Below are 27,832 nucleotides of genomic sequence, written 5' to 3' on the forward strand. Positions count from 1 at the left end.
TTGTGAACTCCGGCAGTCTGTTCCGGTGGAGAAACAGACTGCAGGAGATCACTGGCTGCATCTGTCATAGCTGGATGCCCATCGACTGTAATAGGGATCAAGACAAAAAATGCTGCACAGTGACAATAGCATTTTTTTTTCCAGACTCCGGCCAGTCGCCAGATGATTCACACTGCAATGTGAACCTGGCCTAAGGTGTTAAAGAAACCTAAATTCAATGATCAAATGACTTTTAAAAGCAAAATTCAAATAAAAAATGCTAAATTACTAAAAGAAAATACAAGGAAACAAAGTAGTAAGACATAAACATTGCCTTTATGTTATTCAACTCTGAAGACTTTCAGGCAACTTTAGTTATGACTGTCTTGCACACATCTGTACTGTTTTCTTCTAAGGCTTTCTGGCATTTTTAGAAGGCAAAAAAAAAAAATATGGGGAAGATTTATCAAAAGTGGTGTAAAGGAAAACTGGCTTAGTTTCCCAATAGCAACCAATCAGATTCCACCTTTCATTTTCCAAAGGAGCTCTGAAAAATGAAAGGTGGAATCTGATTTGTTGCTAAACCAGTTGACCTTTACAACAGTTTGGATAAAACTATCTCCTGAATAAGGTACATATGGTAAAGTGCATGTAAGCTTGCGTGAACCATCTTACCCTAAAGCAATAATCAGCAACCTCCGGCACTCCAGCTGTCCAGGAACTACTACTCCCAGAATGCTTCAACCACTTCTATAAGAGTTAGAAGAACAGAGCATGTTTGCATGCAGGGAGTGGTAGTTTCACAGCAGCTGGAGTGCCAAAGGTTTCTGATTCGTGGCCTAAAGAATCATTTGGCAGTTGCAATGAAGAAAAGTGAGCATATCCACATGCTCAGAACTGAGGCTCGCCCTGTGCTTTGATGCTATGTTTCCTGCTGCAGAAAACAGGCGCTCTGATGGCATGGATGTTGCTGGAATACACAGAAAGGACTTTGCCAGCTTTGCTAGTACTGGATAGCGTGTTTCATTTGTTTTCCACCATGACAGCGGATTCTCTTTCTTGGATATGAGATGTTCTTCAAAGTACATCAAGACCTCCTTCTGTACAGATTGACTTAACTGCTGATCCTTATCCTCTTCATCACTGGAGCTAGACTCTGATGATCCCAGTATAGTCTTGAGGAATGATGTGGCTGTGGCATGATCTTTACCATGCTTTGCTGCAGCAGGGTTATCTTCTTGTCCTCTTCTAGAAGAAGCTCCATCATGTTCACTGGGCGTGTCATTTCCTTTTTGGCAACAAGTGCCATGGTCTGTACTGTGTTTTGGACCTTGAATGATTCATCAGCAAACAAGAATTTATGTTTCTTAAATTTGGGATCCAGAGCAGCGGCTATTAAGGTAGTGTTTGAAGAGTCAGGTTGAAAAGTAGACAGTTCTTGCCATCTTGTGATCTGTTCTACCACATGAGCCTGGTATGACCTTAATGGTGCAGTGTCAAAAGCTGAACCCTGTATGGACTTCTTTAGATTCTGCATTAGCTGTGGAAGTGCAGAGAGGGTAACATACTTCTGGACACTAAGAAACACCTTTACCTCCTTCGAATGGCTCAAGGGCCTGGCTTAGCTCCTCAATCAGGCTCCACTGTTCAGGCTTCAGATCAAGGTAGTAGTGTTTTCCGCTTGGAGTCACTTCTGGGTCTGAGAGAGCAGCAGTCACTGGCCATCTTTGTTCCAGCAGTCTTGATAACATGTGATAAGCGCGTACTTATATCATGCACCAGCATGTGTTGTGGTGTGTCCATCTGCTGTTGCCTCTCTTTTAGCTTGGTTAAAAACGAACATAAAAAATTGATGAATTTGACCCACCCTTCTGAGGACACCCACAGGACGGTAGGCCCCCAGCTAAAATAATGTCCCCCATACTGTAGGAATTATATATTTTTTGCTGCCCCCAGCTTTAATAATGCCCCCATGTAGGTCCCCAGCTAAATAAATGTCCCCCACAGTGTGTATAATTTTTTTTATAGTGTCCCCAGCTTTTATAATGCCCCCATGTAGGCCCCCAGCTAAATAAATGTCCCCCACAGTGTATATCATTTTTTTAACCGCCCCTAGCTTTATTAATGCCCCCAATGTAGGGCCCCATCTTAAATAATGTCCCCCATAGTGTGTTTCCTTTTTTATTTTTAGGGCCCCCGCTTTATAATGTCCCCCATGGTTTATATAGGGCCCCCATAGTGTCCCGCAGCCCAAAAAAACAACAAACCCTCACCTTATCCACTTGCTTGCGCTGCAGCAGTCTCTTCTCTCTTCACAGAATGGGACCTGCTGAAGGTGCGCGATGATGTCACGGCGCGCTCCCACGTGGTTAAGTCACCATGCAGATCGCAGGTCCTTTGGAAGGTCCTGCTCAATGAAGAGCGAAGAGACTGCCCCACCGCGAGCAAGTGGATGAGGTAAGGTTTTTTTTAACCCCTAAATGGCCTGTGTACCCGTTTTTAACGTCCGTTAAACGCGTGCAATCCTGTCAATTGGCCGTTAAAAACGTTCCCATTAATTTCAATGGGGTCCATCCGGCCGTGAAAACAGCCAAAAATAGGACATGTCCTATTTTTGGACGAACGCTATTCACTGGCCGTTAAAAGAATGGCCATGTGAATAGCCCTATAGACTTTCACTGATGCTAAAAATGTCAGTGACGACCGTTACTTAGACGGCCGTCACACGGCCATTTTTCACTGTCGTGTGCATGTAGCCTTATAGTGTAAATTTTCAAGTTTGTAACTGTTTTTTTTAACTGCCTATTATAAATTTTTCTTCATTTTCAGTTTAAAAAAATATTATTTTGTTCATGTTTTCACATGGAAGTGAACGTACAGTGCTCCATGTGCTTTTGTGTATATGGAAATAAATGCTATTATAAGGAATAAGCTTTTTCTCCATTGTTTTAAACACACTGCTATTATTTGGCATATAACTGGTATGTTTGATCTAAGTTGTTATTAGCATTTTTTTTCCTAGATGCAGTGTAAAGGGGAGCCGGCGACGCGCTCTATCCTTGCAGCGCCGCCGGCATCCCGCTTGTGTGGAGCGAGGACGCGGCCGGCGTCTTCTTCTCCATGGCGACAGCGGGGCGGGGAGGACCCGGCCACGCACTTCTCCTCAGCATGGATCGCATCCTCCAGCCCCTAGACAATAAGCATCAGGGGAGCTAAGTGGCGATAGTGATGAATCGGCGCTCAGCTGCATAGAGGTGCATGATGCGAGTCACGTGATGCTGGCCACGTCACGTGACTCACTAGTTGGGACTATTTAACAGGCACCCTGCTGGCCACAGGTTGCCTGTGATTGGTCTTATCACACTAGCGTATTGTTTATTGTGACTACTGTGCTTTTGACTTTGGCTTGTTTTGGACTTCGTCTCTGCGACTTCCCTGGTACGTGCGCGACCTCTTGGCTTCTGACCCCGGCTGGTATCTGACTTTGTTACTGTTGTTACCTCTTGGTTCCTGACCTCGGCTTTCATTAACTTGGATTTAGTATTTTCCTGTGTTCCCTGTGTTCTTCCTGGCTTCGACATTGGCTCCCTTGATTCTGGTTATGTTAGTTTTCTTCTTCCTTAGGCCCCTGCACGTATTTAAGCTAGAGACTGCTTCCCAGTTGTACACCGTCGGTTAGGACAAACCATGAAAGTAGGTAGGGATAGAAGTGCGGGTTGAGTTCAGGGCTGCACTCATCCCTACCAAAAGTGACATACAGGTTTAGTAGCTTTAGTGTTGTACCTTTTGTGACAAATTGAGATTTATTAATATTATTTTTTTTAGCAGGCAAATTGAGATTTATAACCCTACATTTTTCTAAAAGAGATTTTTTGGGTTTTAAGGAAATGTTTCTTGTATGCAGACTCGTTTAATTAATTTGATGTAATTCTGTTGAAGAGAACTAATAGGGGTCTGTGGATGATGCACTGTTATGGGGGATCTGTGGGTGACACTGTTATTGGGGGATGTGGATGGCACTGTTATGGGGGATCTGTGGATGACACTGTTATGAGGAATCTGTGGATAGTAACATAGTAACATAGTACATAAGGCCGAAAAAAGACATTTGTCCATCGGGTTCGGCCTGTCATCCTGCAAGTTGATCCAGAGTAAGGCAAAAAAAATAAAAAATATGAGGTAGAAGCCAATTTTCTCCACTTTAGGGGAATAAAAAATTCCTTCCCGACTCCAATCAGAATAACTCCCTGGATCAACGACCCCTCTCTATTAGCTATAGCCTGTAATATTATTACACTCCAGAAATACATCCAGGCCCCTCTTGAATTCCTTTATTGTACTCACCATCACCACCTCCTCAGGCAGAGAGTTCCATAGTCTCACTGCTCTTACCGTAAAGAATCCTCTTCTATGTTTGTGTAAAAACCTTCTGTCCTCCAGATGCAGAGGATGTCTTCTCGTCACTGGGAATAAATAGATGATGGGATAGATTTCTGTACTGACCCATGATATATTTATATATAGTAATTAGATCTCCCCTCAGTCGTTTTTTTTTCTAAAGTAAATAACCCTAATTTTGATAATCTTTCAGGGTACTGTAGTTGCCCCATTACAGTTATTACTTTAGTTGCCCCCCTCTGGACCCTCTCCAGATCTGCTATGTCTGCCTTGTTCACAGGAGCCCAGAACTGTACACAGTACTCCATGTGTGGTCTGACTAGCGATTTGTAAAGTGGTAGGACTATGTTCTTATCACGGGCATCTATGCCCCTTTTGATGCAACCCATTATCTTACTGGCCTTGGCAGCAGTTTCCTAACACTGTTTTTGCAGCTTAGTTTGCTGTTTGTTAAATTTCCTAGATCCTTTTCCATGTCAGTGTTACCGAGTGTTTTACCATTTAGTATGTATGGGTGACTTGCATTATTCCCTCCCATGTGCATAACCTTACATTTGTCAGTGTTAAACCTCATCTACCACTTATCTGCCCAAGTTTCCAATCTATTCAGATCCCTCTGTAGTAGTATACTGTCCTCTTTAGTATTAACTACTTTACACAGTTTAGTGTCATCTGCGAAAATTGATATTTTACTATGCAAGCCTTCTACAAAATCATTAATAAATATATTGAAGAGAATAGGGCCCAATACTGACCCCTGAGGTACCACACTAGTGACAGTGACTCGATCTAAGTGTGTACCATTAATAACCACCCTCTGTTTTCTATCACTGAGTCAGTTACTTACCCACATATAGACATTTTTTCCCAGTCCAAGCATTCTCATTTTATATACTAACCTTTTATGCGGTACAGTGTCAAATGCTTTGGAGAAGTCCAGATATACGACATCCATGTCAGTATAGAGTCCGCAAATATCAGAAATAAGGGTCTGGCTATGACATTACTTAATTCCTTTAGGATACGGGGGTGTATGTCATCCGGTCATGACAATTTGTCTATTTTAATCTTTTTAAGTCACTGTTGTACTTCTTCCTGGGTCAGACAGGACACTTTTAATGGGGAATTTATTTTTACATTCAGCATTTCATCTGACAGTTTATTTTCCTCAGTGAATACATTGGAGAGAAAAATATTTAACAGCTTTGCTTTCTCCTCGTCGCTCTCTGCGACTCCCCCCTCATTACTCTTTAAAGGGCCGACACCTTTAGATTTATACTTTTTAACATTTATATAATAGAAGAACATTTTAGGGTTAGTTTTACTCTCTTTGGCAATTAATCTCTAGTTTGGCCGCTTTTATTTGTTTTTTACATGTTCTATTTTTTTCTTTATAGTTTTTCAGTGTTTCCATGCTACTCTCCTGTTTTAGTGATTTATATGCTTTCTTTTTTGTCATTTATTGCTTTATTTACAGTTCTATTTATTCACATTGGTTTCTTTTTGTTCCTTAAGCTTTTATTCCCATACGGTATGTACCTCTCACAATGAGAATTTAAGATTCTTTTAAAGATATCCCATTTTGTGGCTGTATTTTTTTTTTTGGAGGACTTTGTCCCAGTTAGTTAGGCCTATGGCATCTCTTAGTTGGCTATATTTAGCTTTTTTGAAGTTTGGTATTTTTGTTCCTCCCTATAGAAATGCTCTTTTCAATGATAATTGGAAGGTTATTACTTTATGGTCACTATTTCCCAGGTGTCCCCCACCCTGCACGTCTGATGTTCTGTCAGGCCTATTGGTTAATACTAAGTCCAGTATGGCCGTCCCTCTAGTCGGGTCCTGAACCAGTTGGGAGAGGTAATTGTCTTTGGTTATTGCCAAGAACCTGTTTCCTTTATGAGATATACAAGTTTCAGTTTCCCAGTCTATATCTGGGTAGTTGAAGTCCCCCATAATAACCATCTCATTATGATTTGCCTCCTTGTCTATCTCGTTTAGTAGTAGGTTTTCTGTGGACTCCCGGAGTGTGAGCTTTAGACAGGACTTTACATAAAGGCAGACCCCTCCCCCTCTCCAGTTTTGACAATCCTTTCTAAACAGATGCACTGTTATGGTGGATCTGTGGATGACTCTTATGAGGATCTGTGGATGACACTGTTATGGGGGAATCTGTAAATGATGCACTGGTATGTGACTATAACTCCCATCATCCTAAAGAATTCACCCATGTCCTGCAGTATATTGGTGTATTGTTAAGGATGAGGGGGATTATAGTCACATTAAATATAAACACTGTCCAGCAACTGTACCATTATTGGCCTGTGTTTATATTGAATATGACTATAACCTCCCTTATCCATAGGAATGCACCCATGTACTGCAGTACATTGGTGTATTCCTATAGATGAGGGGAGTTATAGTCATATTTAGCACACATTTTAGTTGCTTTCTCTCTCATAGCAGGAGTGCTCCGTTCTCTCTCACAGAAAGAACGATCTGTTGCTTTCTATTTTACAGCAGGGGTGGTGGAGCTCTGTAACAGCGGCGCTCCTGGTAAGGAAATGGGAGGGAGTAAGCTGATTAGTGGAGGAAGGGAGCAGCAGTAGTTCCAGCCAGCGCACACCACCAATCAGCATTACATGCGGGCGGCAATGCAGAGGAGAACTGCTCTCCTCTCTTCTCCTCCTCCTCCTCTGGTATGGAGTGGACGCGGCCGGCACATCTATGGTAAGGACTTGCGTGCTGGCAGCATTCAGCATCACTGAATACTTAACTGCCGCCGCCCGCCCCACACTTAAGCACTTAAGCACGCTCAGGAGCAGGCTTAGTAACAGCTCCTGCTATCCTGCAATAAGGCTGGACATCTTGATTCGAGGCACATTCGCTTTATAAAACGCAGTGATTCCCTTCCCCCATGTTGGGGGGAAAAAAGTTAATCTTATAAAGCGAAAAATACGGTGTTTATAACCTTTAAATAATTTGGAGATAAGGTGTATTGGGGTACTTTCACACTAGCGGCAAGGAACTCCGGCAGGCTGTTCTGGCGGGTGAACAGCCTGTCGGATCCGTTCTGCCGCTAGTGCACGTGTGCCCCCAGACTACCGCTCCAGCCCCATTGAATATAATGGTGGCGGGCCGGAAGTCCGGCGGCAGCACGGCAAACATGCCGAGAGTTGGCTGGAATAAAATCACGAGTGATATAGCAGTATGTTTTTATGAATTTAGAAGTAAGGATGAATAAACGAACAAATGAATGACCAGAGTCTGGGCAGCTTCAGCTGCTTCACTACGAGATGACTACGCCAACATTGAGAGGAGGAAGGAAGCAGAAAAACTACTACACATGTGGGCCCAACATTGAATGAAGGTGAAGGTGAACCAGTATTTTGGCTAAGGGAAAACCCTCTGTTTTAGCATTTGGTAGTAAAAGAAGTTATAAAGTACCTGAATTGTGTCCAGCAGAAACAAGTACATGTCAAGATGAAACCAAGGACCTTGTTTTGCATGTATAGTGATGCAGGATGTACTATTCTCCTGTTATCTCTGGATTATCTATCTAATGAAGCTGATGGTTTTGATATGGACATGTTCAGAAAGCTAAACCTCATCAGTGAAATTACATACTAGTGTTTTTTCAGCCACAAACCTAGCTAAAGGTTCCCTTTAACAAGACAATTGTACAGGAAGTGAAAATATTACATTTCACTGTGTTCTAGACACCATCTATAATGTAAGAAAAATCATTTTTCATGCCTCAGTTCTCTTCGATAAATTTTAGTGACTGAGTAAAAATGAAATAAAGAGCTTGCAGGTAATGTTCATTATTAAGGGAATCTGTAAGGGTGGGATGATATGGGAATTTATTATAGAAAGGATATGTAAGTTAGAGGTTGAAGCCCATATTTTGATAAGAATAAGTAATAAAATCTACCTGAATTACATTTCACCAGCTAGAAGCTTAATCTCCAAATGTTAAGTGCTTGCAGATTTGTACAATCTGCTTGAAATTTAGTTTCTGTCCCTTATCTTGGAGTCTCAGACTGGGTTTAGCTCTGTGATGCCCAAATATCAAATGCACATATTTTGAGATGAATACACAACTATCAGGTCACATTTAAATGCACCATGTATCATGGAACACAACTCCCCCCCCCCACACACACACACATTTTAGTTTACACTGCATTTAACTTTATTGTGGAAAAAATTGAAATAATCCCAAAGTTGTCTGCTTCTAATATGCTGTTTAGCTGTTTATGAATTTTACATGTTACAGTATGTGTCCTAAGGTGACAACGACTTATGGTAACCATTACAATGCTCTTAAAAGTTGTCAATCAGTGACCATAATTTGTAAAAGCACCTGAATTGCCAGATAGTAATAAATGCTTACTCTATTCTGCACATAATTCACAAATAAACTAGCACTCACCATCCAAATCACATCTAAAACCAATTTGATAAGAAAGGTAGGTTAAAAATGACTTTATTTCACACATAAAACCAGAAAAATAGAAATAAAAAATATATACAAAATTTGTACTCGCTGTGGCGAAACCAACCTCGCCACTGGGTTTTGGAGGGGCTTGGCTACTAGCCTCTTGCCCCAGGATTATGGCCCATTCTATATTTGAAGAAGAAGACATTTGCTTGCGGCCGGCCAAATGTGACTTCCATGGAATTCGGGAACCCCTGCTCGGATCTGGGTGATTTTTGGATATGTTGTTCAGACAGATCAGAGCTATACATGGAGGTATACATTATGGGGATATGTGGGGTTTTGGGGTGTTTTCTTTGTTTTGGGGAAAAATTTGTGTTTTCTGTCTGTGAGTGATTAAGTTAGCCCATTACGTTTGGTAATTGTATTTTGTTGATTGCGTCTCAGACAATGCCAGTGTGTTAGTTAATTGCGTCTCAGACAATGCCAGTGTGTTAGTTAATTGCGTCAAAGACAATGCTCATTGTATTTTGTTGATTGCGTTACAGACAGAGGAAAGGGGGTTTTGTGTACAATTGCTGGGAAGGTGTCAATACTGTAAATGCATGTGATTTGCTGTTTTTACAAAACCCTGTGGGTGGTAACCTTGTTGGAAGATGTCTATAAATCAATGCTGTGTGTTCAAATAAAGAGTTCCTGTTTTACCCTTTACCAAGTTGAGGCTGGTGTTTGGGTAACTGATCAACACTGGGGGATTGCTATACGCTAAAGATTTGCTATACTCCCCTGGCATAACTACTAGCTCTTGTAAGTGCTGTTCCTGCTCTCTGGATGTAGGAGAGGTTCACCCACTGGAGCCTGGAGCCTTGTCGTAGGTCCAGGGTGGGTAGGAGACAGTGAGACCTCAACCAAGCTTCAGCAGTTCGTGTGGTCTGCAGTGCGTACGGTGTCAAGTGGAGTGCTTGGAGTCCTCGGAAAGCACTAGGAGCATCTATCGACAGAGGTACCCGGTCGGGGTGCCAGGAGATCCGTTACATTGGTGGCAAGCAATAGGATGGCGTCCTAGTGAGAGGAGAAGCAGCTCGGAGACACCGTTCATGGATTTTACAATTGAGGGCAACGCTAGTATCCGTACAGCGCCCCTGGCTACAGCAATATGGATGCCGTTGGTTCCTGCATAGCATTTTATGAGGAAGATCACCCGGATTACAGGGATGCCGAGCGGAAAGGCGTATGGCACCAGACCCTGGAGGACGTGCAGCGTCGGAGGGGTGAGAGTCTTCCCAGTGAGGAGCAGAGATTACGAATGCGATTGGCGCTGCGACTACCTCTACTGGGAGAGCAACCATTGATGGAGTGGGTGTCAGAGCTTGAGACACTGGTATGGCAAGAAACCTGGCTGGATGACGCTTACTAAGCACTATGGTGGGACACAGCATGACAGTCTCCATGGATGGAGGAGTATGCCAAGCCCGAAGGTGAGGAATATAATGGCCCTGGTTTATTGTGGGAGTCTTTTGAAGACATTGACTTTGGGTACACAGAAGAGACTAGATTTTGGGACATTACTGACTACAGGGGGGACTTGTACAATTGGCCTACAACTAGTGGGGTGAGGGCAGATCTGACCTTTCTGGCCCAAAGGGAGTGGGAACTGGAGCAAGATTATCAACAGTTGTTATGCTCCATTCAAGCCCAGCGCAAGATACAAGACAGTTGGATACCAGGCCCAGACCTGCAGCCCTACCCCTGGCAAGTCACAGCTGAGGTATCCCCTACTTCCTCACCAACTGTGGAGGTAGGGGACTTCATAGACTGGTACTGGGAGAACCCCCAGTCGGCAGGTGGAGATGGGACCGTAGTCACTCCACCGGCCCAACAGGGTGGCTGGGCAGGTGGCCCAGATTCCCAACTGCCACTGGGAGTACAGGGAGAGGAGATTGTCAGTCCCTCATCTCTGAAACAACCAGAATCACTGGTAGTGGAGACAGTCGGTCTCACTACCCAGCGGCAGTATACTCTACAGGGAGAGGAGACAGTCGGTCTCTCTTCCCAGCGGCAGGTAGCATCCCAGGGGGAGGAGTTGGTCGGTCCCTCACCCCTGCAACAACCAGCTACAGAGGTAGGGGACCTCAGACTGGTCCTGAGGGGAAACCCATATGGCAGGTGGAGAAGGGACCGAGATCTCTCCACCGGCCCTACAGGGATGCTGGGCAGTCGTCCCAGATCCCCAACGGCAGCCGGAGTTTCAGGGAGAAGGGACAGTTGGTCCTGCTCCCCAGCGGCAGTGTACTTTAAAGGGAGAGGAGACAACCTAGTCTCTTTCCCCAACCACAGGGGGACAGCACCCCTAACTCCAATGATGCAGATGGGACCGCCGTCTCTGCACCAGGCCTACCAGGATGCTGGACGGCCGGTACAGAGTCCCCACCAACCCCGCAGGAAGGCCAGGAGGAGGAGGTAAGCGATCCCTCCTCTCCCCAGCTGATACGCAACAAGGTCCTGGTGGTAGGATTCCCTGACCCCATCCCAGCGGAAGAGCTGGCATCTGGGCAGAGCGCAGTTGGCCTCTGCCCTCCTCTATCCTCTTCTCCAGAGCCGGACTTCCCACAGGCTACCCCAGCGGAAGAGCTGGCATCTGGGCAGAGCGCAGTCAGCCTCTGCCCACCAAGTACCTACAGCTCAAACCCAGAGAATCACAAGGAAGCAAGGAGTAGCAGATGCCCAGTCAACAGCTGGGGACATACAGAACAGAGCCAGGCCCCAAAATTCAACAGGTCCAGTATTGGGTTGTGGTTGGACTGCCAGACTAACGCAGGTACTGACCGTGAGGTCAGGTATCTGGTTAGTCTTCCCTGGGAGGGGGAGATGTGTGGCGAAACCAACCTCGCCACTGGGTTTTGGAGGGGCCTGGCTACTAGCCTCTTGCCCCAGGATTATGGCCCATTCTATATTTGAAGAAGAAGACAGATCGGCCGCACAGCTTAAATCTGTGGAACTGTTTTGGGCAGGAAAACCATGCTTGCGGCCGGCCAAATGTGACTTTCATGGAATTCGGGAACCCCTGCTCGGATCTGGGTGATTTTTGGATATGTTGTTCAGACAGATCAGAGCTATACATGGAGGTATACATTATGGGGATATGTGGGGTTTTGGGGGGTTTTCTTTGTTTTGGGGAAAAATGTGTGTTTTCTGTCTGTGAATGATTACGTTAGCCCATTACGTTTGGTAATTGTATTTTGTTGATTGCGTCTCAGACAATGCCAGTGTGTTAGTTAATTGCGTCTCAGACAATGCCAGTGTGTTAGTTAATTGCGTCAAAGACAATGCTCATTGTATTTTGTTGATTGCGTTACAGACAGAGGGAAGGGGGTTTTGTGTACAATTGCTGGGAAGGTGTCAATACTGTAAATGCATGTGATTTGCTGTTTTTACAAAACCCTGTGGGTGGTAACCTTGTTGGAAGATGTCTATAAATCAATGCTGTGTGTTCAAATAAAGAGTTCCTGTTTTACCCTTTACCAAGTTGAGGCTGGTGTTTGGGTAACTGATCAACACTGGGGGATTGCTATACGCTGAAGATTTGCTATACTCCCCTGGCATAACTACTAGCTCTTGCAAATGCTGTTCCTGCTCTCTGGATGTAGGAGAGGTTCACCCACTGGAGCCTGGAGCCTTGTCGTAGGTCCAGGGTGGGTAGGAGATAGTGAGACCTCAACCAAGCTTTGGCGGTTCGTGGGGTCTGCAGTGCGTACGGTGTCAAGTGGAGTGCTTGGAGTCCTCGGAAAGCACTAGGAGCATCTATCGACGGAGGTACCCGGTCCGGGTGCCAGGAGATCCGTTACACTCGCCAATTGCAATATTAAAATGTACAAATACTGTCTAATCAACGTCCACTTGAGTCTTCGCCTTTCATAAATAGGTAAAATATCCTAAAAAAGTGATCAAGAAGATGCAATAATTTATATTAATTCGATACATATAGGAAGTGTCATTCATAAATAAATAAAAAGATAAAACCAATCGATGCAGTGTGATAATTCATATGTTGAATCCACTGGATGTAAACTGGTGTAAAATAATATTGTCAATCTTTCATCATTTACATTAAAGAATTTGCTGTGCTATGAAGTACTGTAATAAGAGATCTGTCCATTCATATACTTGGCGTATAACTTAGAAGGATCCTTTTTTGATGAAAAGCGCCTTGCTTTTCTTGCAGCTATACGTATATATAAATAAATATGTCTCTACTTACTTAATAATTGCTTCAGCGTGTACACCAGAGGCATCCCTCGTGGTGTAATTACACTCACCTACACTCGTATTATTGTGAGATTTGTATGTGTCGGCTTTCTGTTTAGCGGCCGTGTACTTTCGGTCCCGAAGAGCTGGAGACACTCCTAATTAAACAGCTAAACCAAAGGTTGGAAAATAAATCCCTCAACCGATATCTAGCAAGTGGAATTATACCAAAAGGTCTCCAACTTTCTAAAAATCCGGCACAAGATTTATACAATGAAACTGTTGAACAAGAATGGGACAATTTATTAATAACTCAATCTAGAGCATTGATACAATTAATTATCAAACAAAGAACTCGAATTTTGGAGGAAATTGGTGAACAAATAAAAGTGATTAAAAAAACAACTGATCACTTTTCTCAAAATGATGAATATAGAAAATGGCAGGAAAGAATTTGTAGAAGTCTAGGCACAATAGAACAAGAGATTATTAAAGTAATAAAATTAAGAATCATGATAGTAATAAGACACTGCTACCATATACACAGAATCTACAGGTGGAGCAATTACAACCTAAGACATAGGGAGCACAACCAGAATCAGAATCAGTATACCCCAACACACAAAGCTCACCTGGAAAGGAGTCAGCAACAAACTCGAGGCAAAATGAACATACCTCAATCCAAACCCCACTATCACTGACATACACAAGACACAAGAAAAAGAGAACATGAAGAGGACAGGGAAAGGAGAGGAAGAATAAACAATTACAGAAATTAACATGAGACAACAATAAGGATGCTATCATTAATTTAAGCACAGTAAAACTCACAAAACCACAAATAAGTCTTTTAAACAAAGGTCTTAAATTTGGACCAACTACCCGACTAAATAGGTTTGATGTATTTATTGGAGTAGAAAAATTTATCAGGAAATTGTGCCTAAAAAAATATATTTTAAAGAACCCATTAGAAAGAAGCCTGACAAAAGAGGAAACATACACTTACACCAGTTTAAAAACAGAAACAAAAATGTACCCTAAACAAGAAATTTGACAAGAGATGGCAGCTTTTAAAAAGAATGTAGAGATAGATATAATGAAGATAAAAGTAAATATATATAATAGGCAAAACCTAACCCCCCAAGAGATACAAGCTATCAAACAACTACAAAAACAAGAAATTATTGTCATTAGAACTGCCGATAAATGGGGCGCAATAGTAATCTTAGAATTAGAACAATATAATGCAGAATGTATGAGACAATTAAATGATGCTACCACATACTACAAACTAGATAAGGATCCCACTGTTGAATACAATAAAGAATTAGAAGTATATGCCAGTGATGGTTTGAAGGAAGGTATTTTACAAGAAAAGGAATTTAAATTTATCACTGGCACCCACAAAAGATTGCCAGTGTTTTACTGTATCCGGAAAGTACATAAAGACCAAAAGAATCCACCTGGAAGACCAATCATCTCTGGCATAGGATCATTAACTTCAAATTTGTCGCAGTGCATAGACAAGATAATACAACCAACAGTAAAAAAGGACTTTTCATACATTAAGCACACAACCCAAATTATTAAAATAGTAAAACATTTGAAATATAAACCCCATTGGATCCTAGGAACACTGGACGTCACTTCGTTATACACTATAATAGAACGTAAACAGGGTATAGAATCTTTAAAGCTACAACTATAAACAAATAGCCAATTACCAAGAGAACAAATTGAGTTTGTACTGAAAGGGGTTGAGTTCATTTTAACTCACAACTATTTTGTTCACCAATCAGATTTTTATTTACAAATAAGAGGGACTGCCATGGGTACGAGGTTTGCCCCAGCTCCGCTAATCTTTTTATGACCCAGTGAGAGTTAACCAATATTCTCCCAAGGCTGGGGGTAGACCTGGTACTCTGGCATAGGTATATTGACAATATTTTTTTCATTTGGAACAAGAAGGAAGAGGAACTTAATGATTTTCTAGAAACAAGCAACAATAATCAAAAGAATCTAAAATTTTCTATGAATTACAAGACATGCCAAGTGGAATTTTTAGACCTATTGATCAAAACAGAATCAAACCAAATGATTTGAAGTACCTATCAGATGGAGATATCTAAAAACAGCTATATTCTCTATACAAGTTGCCATTTACCAACATGGCTTTTAAATATCCCAGGAGATCAATTCAGAAGAATAAAAAGGAATTGTACTAAGAAGGAAGATTTTGAAAATGAGGCACTAATGATGAGGGAACAAGTTATAGTCAAAAAGCATCCAATGGAATTATTGGACAAATCACTCAATAGAGTTAGTAATATGGAAAGGAAAAAGTTTTCTTGAACCAAAAGACTTAGGGGTTACAGTAAATCAGGAAGAACCCATTAGAATAATACTACCTTACAATATACAGTATAAGAAAATAGAAGTCATACTAAGAAAACATTGGCACCATATACTAAGAGACAAGATTGTAGGCCCTCTATTAACGAATGTTCCACAAATTACTTATACAAAGGCCCCTAACCTATCACTGAATGTCGCACCTACAATAATAGAAAGAGAACATAAAGAACCAATTTTACATAAATGGCACAATCTAAAATGCTTTTACAGATGTGGTCAATGCAGTAACTGCAAAATAACAAAATTCCCTAAAAAAACTACAACAATTCTCTCATCAAACAATACTTTCTCCTGGGATATTAAAAATTTTCTAATATGTAATTCAACAAGTGTAATTTATATAATAGATTGTCCGTGCAAGAAACAGTATATAGTTAGGACAAAGAGAACAGTAAAAATACGAATCTCTGAGCTCTTAGCGAACATTAAAAAAGGGTATAAAAAACATTCTTTGTCCCTTCATTTTAAACACAAACATAACAAAGACCCTACAGGGATCAAATTTGAAGCTTTAGAGAAAGTTAAAACACACTGCAGGGGAGGTGACCGCATCCTTAAAAAGTCTAGACAAGTATCAAGACGTATTTATGAATTCGACACTCTACAACGAGAGGCCTTAATTCAGATTTTGAAGTATATGGATTTCTATAGATAAGTGGGAGGGTCCCGCTCTAATGGAACATTGTGTGTCAGGCTGTTTTACCAGCACCACGATCTTCCCTCGGGATGGGACCCCTCCAGTCTCTCTCTTATCAATGTATTCTTTATCAATATATTTCTATCAACAATGAAGATATTAATCCCTTTTTTCCTAAGAATCACATAGACCAGCTTTTATATATATACGTCATTTATATATATTTTTATACATTTTTATATGGACAACCTTTTTATATATGTTTTGATTATTTTATGTGCATTTTAACTGTAAACCATATTAAACAACTAAAATGAGGTAAAATATCAGAAAAGCTACAAACAACGCACAATAAGAAGAAAAAACGCATGAAAACCGCAACAAAAATGCAGATGCGTTTTTGCTATTTTTATCAATATTTTTTGAAATCTTACTGATCACAAAAGAATCATTAATGAACTAAATAAAAGCAAGTAAATAAGGCAAAATCATGTTGGACTATAATGGGATGGCCTGTCCCTTTAAGAGACCCATGTTGGGTTTTGGTGGGTTCTCTAAAGAAAAGTGTATAAAAGGATCTACCCTAGATGTGATTCATAATATGGCCACTGAGGAAGAGGTTAGAAGACCTCGAAACGCGTCTGGCGCAATTAAAGACCGCAACTACCCACTATTACCCGTTCATATTGCCTATCCAATTGCGATACTTAAAAAAAGATTGCAAGACTAAGAAGATCTCTCCTTACGCTTCATTCAGCACCCATCCAGAACTATCAAGTGACAGAAAGAGAAATGCAAGCTCCGATATACAAGTCACGTGACGGAGCATCATGTGAGACACCAATGTCAGCGCGGGGCCGAAAGAAAATGGACGCTACAAAGAAAGCCTACACATACAGATCTCACAACAATACGAGGGTGGGTGAGTGTAATTACGCCTCTGGTGTACACTCTGAAGCAATTATTTAATAAGTAGAGACATATTTATTTATATTCACGTATATCTACAAGAAAAGCAAGGCACTTTTCATCTAAAAAGGATCCTTCTATGTTATACGCCAAGTATATGAATGGACAGATCTCTTATTACAGCTCTTCATAGCACAGCAAATTCTTTATTGTAAATGATGAAAGAGTGACACTAATATTATTTTACACCAGTTTATATCCAGTGGATTCAACATATGAATTATCACAACATCGATTGGTTTTCATCTTTTTATTTATTTATGAATGACACTTCCTATATGTATCTTGATCACTTTTTTTTATATTTTACCTATTTATGAAAGGCAAAGACTCCAGTTGATTGGACAGTAATTTTTAATCTACCTTTCTTATCAAATTGGTTTTAGATATGATTTGGATGGTGAGTGCTAGTTTATTTGTGAATTTTGTACCATTTATTACTATATTGACTGGGTGAGTCATTTTAAACTAAGCACCCCTACCACGGTTAATGAGATAGGAGAGCCACTATACAAACTATATACCGATTCTTAATTCTATTCTGCACATGTCTTTCTGTTATACATACAGTATGTAAGAGTTATGGTATAAAGTGAAAACTTCCCCAGTAGATTACCACTGCGAAGGTGACGATCCTACCCTTTCACTCAGATTTATTTTTTTGTCTGTGACAGATTTTTTGGTCCCTATTAAAATGTTATGGATGCTGACTTTCTATATGCACACAATCCCCTATTCTGACCAAAGAAGACTTTTTTGAGCAATTTTTTTTTATTGAGAGCCACTTTGAAAATACTCTCATTAGCATTTTATGTGCTATGAATTGTCTGGATGTGTGCAACACTGGACTGGAGCAGGTAGAAGTAAGTATCTTGCAAGAAGCAACAGGGGAGAGAATCTTCTCACTGTAGCAGAGATGGCAGGAGGAGGAACATATCTAGCACCACAAATTCAGGGTGCTGCTCATGTCATCCTGCACTGAAAAACTTGTGTAACTGAGGAAAAACTGAGCCTGCAGACTGCCACTAAGGTCTCATGGAAGGATTGGAGAAGAAAGCCATCTTGGTTACCAGAAATGAGTGAGAGATCTAGAATCAGAACCAAAAATAAGAGGGGAGCCATGTTGAGGGCCAGAAATTAAAGAGGAGCTGTCAGAACCCTAGCATCACTGCAGTGCCAGCAGTATCTGGTTGCAAGGGAGACTGGCCGGCTTTCCCTGTGAAGGAGCACCGGCCAATCAGAGCCAGGGCTCACACTTTAGGCACGCTGATGTCACTGGTCACGTGCAATTGGGGCAAATCATGTGAACAGGATTTGCAACCTAATTAAGCAGTCAACCTGCTGGCCACAGGTTGCCTGTGATGGGTTTATTTACTTAGATTGCCTAACTAGCCCTACATTGCCTTGCTGATTTCTGGACCTGTACCCTGTCTCCTGACTGAGCCTTTGGATGAGATCTCCTGGTTTTGACAGCTGGTTACCACTGGTTTTGTCTCTTTGGTTCTGTTTAGATTCCGTTTGGACTCTCCTGGTATAGACATCGGCTTGGTATGCCTCTGGTTTTTGTCTTCTGATTTCTGTGCCATTCTGTCACTATTCTTTTTTTTATTTATTACCCTGGTTTCACTTTCCTGCTTCAGACCTTGCACTTATTTAGAAGGGACTGCCATCCAGTTGTGGGCTGCAATTTAGGGTGGATCATGCAAATAGGTAGGGACAGTGCTAGGCAGAAGATCAGTGCTCCCTGTTCCCTACTGTGATAGGAGCCTTGCTTGGGTCTAGATATAAGGTTGCTGTTGAGGCGGGTATCACAGGTGTCTTAATGATACCCAGGGGGCGCCACAGAGTCTCCAGTGTAGACAATAAAAAAAAATTCAGTTATAGTGGAATACACTATGGAATTGTTACACTTACTTCACCGGGGAGGAGGGTATAGGATAAAGCTCAAGACACCTATACCGCAGCCTCCCCTGCCGAGATCGTTTCAACTGATGTAGTGATGGCTTCCTGGTCCCCAAAAGGATGACACCGGGGCTCCAATATAGTTAGGAAGTTTATTTATTCAGATCGACGCGTTTCGGGAATATATCCCTTTCTCAAGAGCATATACATATATGGGTCTAGATATGACAGGGCAGCCATGGTGGGGATTGCTGAGCTGGTAAAGGGAGGGGTCATCAATGGGACTTAGAAAAAGATAGGCGACTTTTTATGTGTATGGGCTGGGGTGACATGCACAGTACAACAACTGTTAAAAAAGTCTCTGTCTGGGCTTGTTTCTCTGTGATATTCTTTTATTCTTTTGTGATGCCAAACATAAAATACATGATTTTCGGCCTTGTCATCATTTTTGTGTTTTTTGTGCACTTTACATACAGTATTTGATAACTCTTTTAGACAAATAAAATTTAGGTGGTTGGCTCAAATAGAGTTCACTGTATTTTTATATATTACATACAGCAAATATTATAGGTATATTCTTTTTCTAGCCATGTTCAAAAAATGCATCTTATGTAAATTTTTGTTTAACTTGCAGTTGACTTTTGCCGCTAACAGTCTTTTATACTGTAATTTTCAGGTAGACATACACCATGGGGTAATTAGGAGCCTCTGGAGGTTTCAGTAAAAAGACCATTTTTTGTCGTTTTTAAAAATGCTTTCTTCTGGCATCTTGTGGTGAGACAAGCACATTATACCTTGAGAAAGCCACTCCATGTGTGTCTGTTCCTACAGGTTATAGTTACAAATCTTTTCTTTTAAGATTTAGTGGTTAAGTTACAGAAAATGAGATTGGCAAATTATTCATTGAATGAATGAAACAAATACAATCCTTTTTATATACTGAATTGATAACATGATACTTACAGTATATACAGAACTATTATAGTATTTTGTATTTAGCATATGCTTTATGTGAGACTGTTGCCTGAATGCTCTCTATGATTCAAGGCAACAATTACTTTCCAAATTGGTTCTTTTGTGGGTCTATTTTTGTGACATCTAATTTAAGGAAATGTGTGCAGTCTTTGTTCTATTGCTCATATTTGCATTACAGTTTTTTTGTGATTTAAGTTGGTGGATCTTGGGCTCTGTAAGTGTAAGCCTTTTGCCAGCAGTGTACATAGGGAAAATCTGACATAAGACACCAATACAGTGGCATGCAAACGTTTGTGCACCCCTGGTTAAAATTACTGTTACTCTGAACAGTTAAGCAAGTTGAAAATGAAATGGTCTCCAAAAGGCATACAGTTAAAGATGACACATCCTTAGTATTTTAAGCAAAAACGTTGTTTTTACATTTTCATCTTTTACATTTTCAAAATAACAAAAAATGACAGCTTGTAAATGCTTTTTGTAGCCAGCCAAGAGACTTTCAATTCTTGTTTGAGGGATTTTCATCTATGAGAGGTGTTCTTTTCATAAAATTCTATGCCCTTTTATCTCCAAACATACCTTTCCTCATTGTGGGCAAAGAGTTCTATTTTAAGTCGGTCCACTTGTTTCCAAAATGCATTGGGCTTCTTTACATGTTCTTTTGAACATTTCTGACGGTGAATTTTGTGGTGAGGACACAGGAGAGGTATTTTTCTGATGACTCTTCCATGAAGGCAATATTTGTGCAGGTGTTGCTGAACAGTAGAACAATGTGCCAAAACCAAGAGTCTGCTAAATATTCCAGAAGGTCTTTTTCAGTAAAGCTGAGGTTCTGATTTGCCTTTCTAGCAATCCTATGAGCAGCTGTCTCTAAAATTTTTCTTGCTATTCCAGATCTTCTCTTGACCTTGTTCCTGTCAACTGCCATTTCTTTATTACATTTCGAACTAAGGAAATGGCAACCTGAATATTTTTTGCTATCTTCTTATAGCCTTCTCCTGCTTTGTGGGCCTTTCAGGGTGTTAGGCAGCTGCTTGGAAGAACCAAAGGCTACTGTTTTTTGGGACAAGGTTAGAGGAGTCTGGGTATTTAAAAAGTTAATATTAGCCTGGAAATTGGACCCTTTTAAAATGTCGCTTTTATTAGGTTTACTTTAAAAAGCAGAAATATATATACACCCTCTGATAACCGGGTATCCAAAATAATAACAGGACAAGATGTTGCCCAGCTACCACCGTGAATTGGTGAAAAAAAGTGAATAAACAAGATGAATAAGATACGTATAAATTCCAGGGGCATTAATGACATTCATTGGAGGTTGGGGAATGGGTAGAGGGTTGGGCACCTTATTATGGGTATTGGGGATGGTTCTCTCCCTGTACCCGCCCTAAGATAATCCTCTGCCCAGGGATGAACCCTGATGGTGGGATCACCCTGTCCCCGTACCTACCCTGTCTAGCCCTGTACAACCCTGCACATTTGGAATTTTTTACACAAATGATGTCAGTTTTTACCCCGACGCGTTTCCCCACTATGGTTCATCAGGGGGTCGGTTAAGAGATAGTAATTGTCATTGATAACATAATGGATCAGATAACAGGATGATAAAACAGATATTGTTAGATATAATTACTGTGTCCTGGTAGATGCCATGGGGCAGGCCATGTAGGAGGAAGAGAGGACTCACGCTTGTTCTCCTGATGAGAAGGAGATGTCACCTGAGGAAAAAAAATATCATAAATGAACCCACTGTTGGTATTTACCTATATGGTTATCTCGCTCTTTATGTCCCAAGTTCAGGATAACTTACAGGTGAGGTGTCCCCCTGAAGTTTGGACTGCCGCCTGCCGAGCTTGATGGGGCAGTGGGGCATCCCTGTGTTTGTCCAGTTTTAAATGAAAGTGCAGGCGCGCCTTTTACTGTTGGGAGCCGCGTATCCGGTAGGTGGAGCGCATGCTCCGCTACTTCCGGTTACCTGTAACGCAAGCCTCACTTCCGGTCTGCTGAACCGCAGACGTCATTTCCGGATTGGCGATGTTTAAGCGCTCCAGGTTCTCCCCTAGTGATTGAGATATGGGTACGGTGCATCAAGGTTTGGCATCAAATTACCCTCATGTAGTTATTTTATTTAGACGCTCTTTGGCACAGGGGTCATAAAAGGAGGGGAGGGGGATAATTTAATCTGATGTATTTGATTTGGACAGATTAAAATGTTTCATATAAAGCAGCTACATAGGGTCACTTTCAATATGTGATTCAATTGGAGCCACTTTATTATGTATATCATCCCCACACTTACCCAGATTAAATAGGCCCTACTTTACTGAAAAACAGCAAAATATTAACAGGACATAATTGCTTCTAGGCTGTAGCTTTTCTGGTCAGTGGATACGTAAATAAGATAGACGTTATCACCTGATCAGATCAAATAAAAATGATTGAGATAATTTAAGATATTATAACTGGGTGGAGCACGATATAGCTCAGACCCTTCTAATATATTTAATTGAGTACATTGTGTACTCATGACCAGTTCGAAACTGTTTTTTATCTACTCAGGAAGTATAGAGGTGGGTACGGAGGGCAGAGATTCCCGGTCTGTCGTAATTCCCTATTTTACTTTCCAAAAAAATTATATTATGAGGTATGAAAACTTTACAAAAAGCAGGTGAAGGTCAATCGTTCATTGAGACCAGCAGGGCCTTGCGAACGGCATCTATAAATCCATCCTGCTTCTTTCCGCAGAATCTTGTTATCCCAGTCCCCTTTTCTCGGGGACATGGGTACAAGATCCAATGCCGAGAAGCTGAGTGAGCGGGGGTCCCTCGAGTGATATTCGTGTAAGTGACTCGCCACTGGTGTAATTTAAAAAGTTATCTGAGCACTCAAATGTCCTTGGTTTTCCAAGATATTTCTTTCCTTTTTACTCTAAAATTGCACAAAACCAAAATAATACACTGATATTGCTTAAAATGATGAAAAGTGTGTTTCATCTTTAACTTTATGCCTTTTGGAGATCCCTTCATTTTCAACTTTATTAACTGTCCACAGTAACAGTAATTTTGACCAGGGGTGCCCAAACTACATACTACCATTGTGACAAATGAAAATAAATGAAGTATTTAACCCAGTGTATGTTTTTTTTTTTTTTTGCTGTGGCTCTTTGTATAGGAAAGCGTAGTCTTTGCTTTTTTCCATATATCTGAAAAAAGGTGTCACATATCATGCTTGGGAATGCTAAAAGGAGACTCTTTTGGCTTCCATTGTATAAATGGAGCTCTATGGATATGTCTGACAACTATAAAGAGAGATTTTCCCTTCCGTATACAGCAAACATAAGAATGCTATATGAAGTCAAGAGCTAAAGTCAACTAAACATAATTGTGTAATTGTCAAATGTACAGTACAGTGTGGTCACCTCTATACTACAGTGATGTCACCTATATAGTTCAGTGCTCTCACCTCTAGATTACAGTGTTGTCATATTTTTCATATACAACAAACTGCAGTAATTGTTGACCTATCATTTAGTATATCAATACATTTTATTCAGGATTAAAGTTAAATTTTGTTAATTTTTTTTTCATTTTCAACACACAATATAGCTTAGGCTATTACTAAAGATGAACACATTTAAAAAAATTCGATTTGGCGGGTTCGCCGAATTTTCAGATAAAATTTGTTTCGATCCGAATTTATTCACGGTGAATCGCGTTACAAAACAGCTATTTCCTGGCTGCAGAGAGCCCTTATAGTGGTGTAGAACACTGTGCCTTGCAGTAACACGCATAGGGAGTCTGCTGTGGTAGTGAAATAATACTGTGAGTCAGTATGACATGCACATGAAAGGTGTTGCTCTTAGAATCACTGCCCCCTTCACTTATTTGGGCAATCACAGGGCCAAAACTGACCGAATAACTCAAGTATCAACTCAGCCTTACAGGTCCATGTTAGCGTCAAGAAGAAGCGCACTCCTTTTACACCGTCGTTAGCTGATTCCACATAGGTGTCTACAGAACCGGTTCTGTAGAGCATCCGCTTTCACTCAGTCAGCATTTGGTCAGTAATCCATCAGTATTGCTAATGCCAAAAAAAAACAGGAGTGGATCCAATACAGAGATAACATGTGAATGTAATATTTGCATGTCTTCTGTGTTTTGTACCCACTCCTGCTTTTGGCTACCAAATCACAAGCCAATTCTGATGGGACCATACAGGCCTTACAGCTGCTACACAGACAGGATCTGTTGTACATCTCATTTTTCCTTACTTCTGACAGATCAGAAGAAGGATCAAATAAATGATGATGTCAGCCAGGCCGAAAGGCAAAATAGTGGCTCAGTCATGAAGTGGGGAGGGTGGAATAGCATGAGAATTCCACAGAGTGGCCCTATAACATAGTGGTGAGGTGGCAGCATAGGGAGGCCACAGAGTGGCACAATGACAGTGTGGAGGTGGCAGCAGCATGAGGAGAACACAGACTGGCACGGTGACATATTGTGGAGGTGTCAGCAGCATCAGGAGGCCACAGAGTGGCAAGGTGACATAGTGTGGTGGTGGCAGCAGCATCAGAAGGCCACAGAGTGGCAAGGTAACATAGTGTGGAGTTGGTAGCAGCATGAGGAGATTATAGAGCGGAAAGGGGACATAGTGTGGAGGTGGCAGCAGCATCAGGAGGCCACAGAGTGGCAAGGTGACATTGTAGTGAGGTGGAAGCAGCATGAGGAGACCACAGAGTGGCAAGGTGACATAGTGTGCAGGTGACAGAGTGCAGAGGTGGGTGGCACTACCAGTACCCGCTGACAAAGTTGGGTGAAAGAAGGAACACTTGGCATCAGATGTGTGGCATCAGGCGGGTGGCAGTATCAGAATAGTAGCTGAGGCAGGTAGCCAGAAGAAACCGATCTCTTTTGTCAAACTTTTGGTGTGGCACCATGGATGATCTAGTCTGATGCATCAGGCATTGGTGGGTAGAAATCCTGGCTGATCCATGCCTTATTCATCTTGACCAAGGGCAGTCTCTTCACATTTTGGGTGGACAGGCGAGTTCTTCTTGGGGTAACTATGGCCCCTGCCGCACTAAACACCCGCTCTGATGCCAAACTACTGGCCAGGCAGGACAGCTTTTCCAGGGCAAACTTTGTCGGTTGCGGCCACAAATCCAGTTTGGCTGCCCAGTACTCCATAGGATATTCAATGTGGGGTGTCAGGGTGCTGTCCAAGTATGCCATCACCTGCTGGTTCAGGTCCTACTCTATGTCTAGCTGCTGGTGAGTAGTTTATTCACTATGCGGGTGAAGAAAGTTGCTTATTAGCAACTCTAGACTCAGGCTGCTGCTGATGGAGCTGGTACTGCTCCTGCCACCCCACCCGTCCCCAGCAGCCATGGTAGTGGAATGTGAGAGCTGTAAGAAAAGCCCCTATTTTGGACCGGTAGCGAGGGTCAAACAAGGTGGAGAGCCAGAAGTCATCCCTCTGTCAAATGCTGACAATTCACCTGTCACTACTCACTACCCAAGCAAGTGAGTAAGCATCGAGCCATTTGTGCAAGTGACTCAGAGCGACTCCCTGCCTCCATCTCCACTGCATATTGCCACGGTGTGTCTGGGTCCTCTGCCTCCTCTTCCTCATCGCTCTGTACATCCTCTGGCTGCTCCTGCTCCTCCTCTTCTCTCACCTGTGTAGAAAAACCATCCATTTTGCTACACATTGCTTGTGCTCCAATGTCCTCCTCCTCTTCCAGTTCAGCCCCCACACGTCTCATGTGGCCATGAGATCTAGGCGCCACGTCTCCAGTCCCCTGACCAGCCAGATTTACCAGCATCTGTTCCAGGTCATAAAGCAGTGGAATTACATTGTTCATCCCGACTGACAAATAACGTGGCCTCCTCAAAGGGCCTGAGAAAATGGCGGGTGTCAAGCATGAGCTGCCACTGGCTGATATCGAAGTTATACAGGGGAGTCCGCTGGATCATCAAGAAATCGTTTATGACCTTTCTCTGTTCGTATAGTCAGTTCAACTTATGGAGGGTAGAATTCCAACGAGTCGAAAAATCACATATCAGCCTATGTTGGGGGATGCTTAAAGGGGTTCTGCACTTTCATTTAACTGATGATCTATCCTCTGGATAGATCATCAGCTTCTGATCGTCGGGGGTCCGACACCCCCACCGATCAGCTGTTTGAGAAGGCAGTGGCGCTCCAGCAGCGGCGCTCCAGCAGCGGCGCTCCAGCAGCGCCGCGGCCTTCTCACTGTTTACCGCCGGGCCGCCCGCCCACTGACGTCACGATTTGTATCAACTAGAGTGGGCGTGGCTAAGCTCCATTCAAGTGATTCAAACAGCTGATCGGCGGGGGTCCCGGGTGTCGGACCCCGGCCGATCAGAAGCTGATGATCTATCCAGAGGATAGATCATCAGTTAAATGAAAGTGCAGAACCCCTTTAAGATGGGTATGCTTTGCGATGTATGAGTGGCTGAAGTGCATGCAAAGTTTCCTGGCCATTTTTAGGATGTCTGCAGATGGGTGGAAGACTTCAGGAACCACTTGACAACTAGATTGAACACGTGTGCCATGCAGGGCACATGGCTCAGCCCTCCTGGACACAGTGCCAACACCATGTTTTTCTCGTTGTCGGTCACCATGTTTCCGATTTTGAGTTGTCGCGGAGAAAGCCAGGATTCGATTTCTTGCTGAAGGACACGAAGCAGTCCCTCCCCTCTGTGACTCCGTTCGCCCAGGCAAACGAGGTGCAGAACAGCGTGACACCACCGTGTCCTGCACATGTGGTATGCTGGAGGGGCACTGTGAATTGTCCCTGCAGTGGAGGCTGAGGACATAGTGGAGGATGAGGAGGCAGAGGGGGACCAAATGCGTTAGAATGTGGAGGCGGAAGCGGCATCACCTGGCTAAATTGCTGGTGTGGCTGTGCAAGAATCACATTCACCCAGTGGGCCATAAAGGACATGTATTGTCCCTGACCGTAGTTACAGATCCACACGTCTGCCATGCACTGCTACTTCCTGGGCAAGTAGGCTCCTGCGAAGCGGGTGGTCTACCCTGTGCACGTTTGGCTCCTGACCTCCCACTGCTGCCACCCAGCTGACTCCCAGCCATGCTAGCAACATGCTGGCTCCGCTGCTGCATCACGGGCAAGCTGCCACCCTCTTCTCCCAATGATGATGAAGCCTCTTCGCCACCCGGCTCCCAAGTGCGATCAGCTACATCATCATCATCGAGTATTGTCTGCACATCACTGATGTCCTCCTCAACCGTCTTTGGGTCAGTAGCCTGACCGCTCGTAACACCAGCTCCCACGCCACTTTCCTCATCACTACTTGCCCACCTAGTGGAGGAAGCGGCAGATGTCCCCTCCACATCTTGGCTTGCCAGTAGCTGCTGACTGTCTTCTAGTAGCTTGTCTTCACTGTATAGTGGAGATAAGCCCACAGCATACAATACTCTGTCTGAGGAAACAAAAAAAGGACAGAGGCAGGTTGAGGGCACAGGGCCTTCTCGTGGGCCATGCCAACTAAGGGTTGTGTCTGACAAACCCACTGACTCTTGGCTGGGGGTGGTTGATGTGACTTGCGACATAGTCGAAGATCGAGTCAGCCATTCAAGAACCTCTGAGTTGCTGTTCAAGACACGACCGCTAGCTGACACTAGGAGCTCAGGTCTCTCTAAGTAACCCCTGCTGCCACAGCCCCTTACTCTGCTGTGACCAGTGCCTACACCAGAAACATTTAGGCCTCTGCCACTCCCGTGTGCAGGGCCTGGCATTTCTCTGTCTGACATACTGTTTAGTGTTGGGCGCGAATATTCTAATTGTGAATTTTAATAGCGAATATCGCCACTTCGAGAATTTGCGAAGATTT

Source organism: Bufo gargarizans, chromosome 5 (assembly GCF_014858855.1).
Source record: "Bufo gargarizans isolate SCDJY-AF-19 chromosome 5, ASM1485885v1, whole genome shotgun sequence".
Classification (NCBI taxonomy): Eukaryota; Metazoa; Chordata; class Amphibia; order Anura; family Bufonidae; genus Bufo; species Bufo gargarizans.